Below are 2,252 nucleotides of genomic sequence, written 5' to 3'. Positions count from 1 at the left end.
AAGCCTTTGAGATGTTTTGGCAATAACCACACCCCCAGCAAGTATCAATGCCAACTTCTGGTTGCCTTCCAGAAGTTATAAGTTATTACTGTAACACCTCTAATAAATACAGTTGTAGAGTTAAATAAGTTACAGTGCAATGCTTCAAAGGAGTGGAAATTATAAGAAGGTAGTTCAGCTGAGGAGCAACACAACTAACAGAGGGAATTCATTTAATTTAAAACAAATTAGACTCTCGTTTGATTAATCTCCTAGAGGCAAAGCAAAATTCTGTTGAGTAGAATTAGTTCTTGTTCTTAAATCTTAAATAAATTAATCATGGACCACTTCTCCGTCAGTCTGAGGTCAAGTAAGAAAGAGCTGGCCTGGAGCCTAAAAGGATGCCACATCTATCCCGTTGTATGGCCTATAACCACTGCTCTCTGCACAGGAACAGCATCAGACCTGCGAATCCTTTSTTGCAATGTGATTCTAGTGAAATTGTTTCAGTTTGATCCCCTTCTTTTTATGGATATCATTGTTGGCATACAGAAGGTGTGACAGAAAGCTGCTAACGTACATGTCCAGCTGCCACCTTTTAACAGTACATCACTCAATATAATTCACTAGTGAAGCAAACTAGACCTCAGTACCTTAGAGATGATGGATCATGTGCTGGTTACAGACATATGGCATGGCACCCAATTATTTCTAGAACTTTTGCATGTGGTAAACATGGGTTAAAAGAAGTAACCTTTATTTGAAGTCCTGAATTTAGAATAAGCACAAATATTCTACACTATATTTCAAAATCACTGGAGATACGTTTCAAGAGAGTTTGAGGCATCTGGACTGAAAACTGCCATGCCAAGTTTCAATGCAGATTTTATGAGCTAATTTATAACCCCCCTGAAAACTGGATTTACAGTACATTATAATTTACCCATAAGTACCACACTGGGAACTCAGGACTATAAGATTAATTTGTAGTAACAATGACATCCAGTATAAAGATTTTCCTTTAAAATAAATCTCTTTCTAAAAGAGATTTCTAAAAGCTCAGAAAGAGCTTTAATAGTTAGTGCCCTGCATCTCCCACTGACTTAATGGAAACTATATAGTTATATCCCTGTGCAACTCTGTAAAATTTATTTTAATATTATCAAGAACAGATTTTTTTTTTAACATTTGGAGAGATATTGTGCCAATTAGTGGAAAACAAGGATATTCCTAAGTCATAAAACAGCAACAGTTCTTATAACATCAGCACAGACCTCTGCTTGGACCTGTGTGGCAAGTGCATCCTGGACCCAGCTGGAGGTACCACCTGCAGTGTCGGAAAGCTCATCCTGTCTGCCTTCTCCCTCTCAGTCCCATCACTGACTGGTAAAACTTGTCCACTTGTGAGGTTTCTCTAATAATAACAACTGTTCAGAGAGAAGAGAACAGGGAGCACCAGTATCTTTCTCATATCACATTTCAAAAGGTTTTTGGAACAGCCACCAGATTTATACGCATTTTTGGTCACTGTTAGCTGGGTCTATATTCAAACTGCTGACCTAGAGGTGAAACGGAGCCAGCAGAAGCACAGGCAAGCAGCTGCAGCCTTCAGATGTTGATGACTTCATCAGTCTAATTGGTTTCCACCGGTTTTCATAGCTTTTATTCTGGACAGTCTCCTGTTTGTACTAATGGGCTGTTCATTCCCCTCCGTCTTCACAGATGCTTCATTTCACTTGTCCTCTTCTTCCGCTTCTTCCGCTTCCCTCTGCACATTTTTCCTTACAGCCCTTTTTCATGTTAAAACGCCTTTCTCTCTTTGCTTCTATTCTGATAAGCCCTCCTCCAAAACCAAACCCCGTCCCAAACCCCGCTGACCAAGTCACAAACCGACACGTCGCGCTCACAACGTCACCGCTGCTCACGCTGCATGCAGTACGCCACTTTGCMGCCCAGGCCTTGGTCTGCCTTGTCTCCTCGCATGCCATGCTCCTCGGGGCGAGGACTACACTTCTGCACCTGATGGACACCTGACTCCAGCGGGTCTTTGGGGAACCCCTGGCAAAGGTTTAGCCGAGGCAGTCCTGGAAAAGAGCCCACATCCCGGCATGCTGGGGCATCCTTGGAGATGTCATTTTAGCCTGGATTCTAGCAATGAGACCAAGGCTTGTCCCCACCTCTGTCCCTCAGGGGCCCATGTGGGAATCTATCTGCTCGCAATACTGCAACAAAGCGAGAGGYAAGGTCTCGGACCTTCAATCCTCTCTTGAGCC

This window comes from Rhea americana, unplaced genomic scaffold (genome assembly GCF_003343005.1).
Source record: "Rhea americana isolate MKP2758 unplaced genomic scaffold, rheAme1 scaffold_58, whole genome shotgun sequence".
Taxonomy (NCBI): Eukaryota; Metazoa; Chordata; class Aves; order Rheiformes; family Rheidae; genus Rhea; species Rhea americana.
This window is presented reverse-complemented; position numbering follows the sequence as displayed.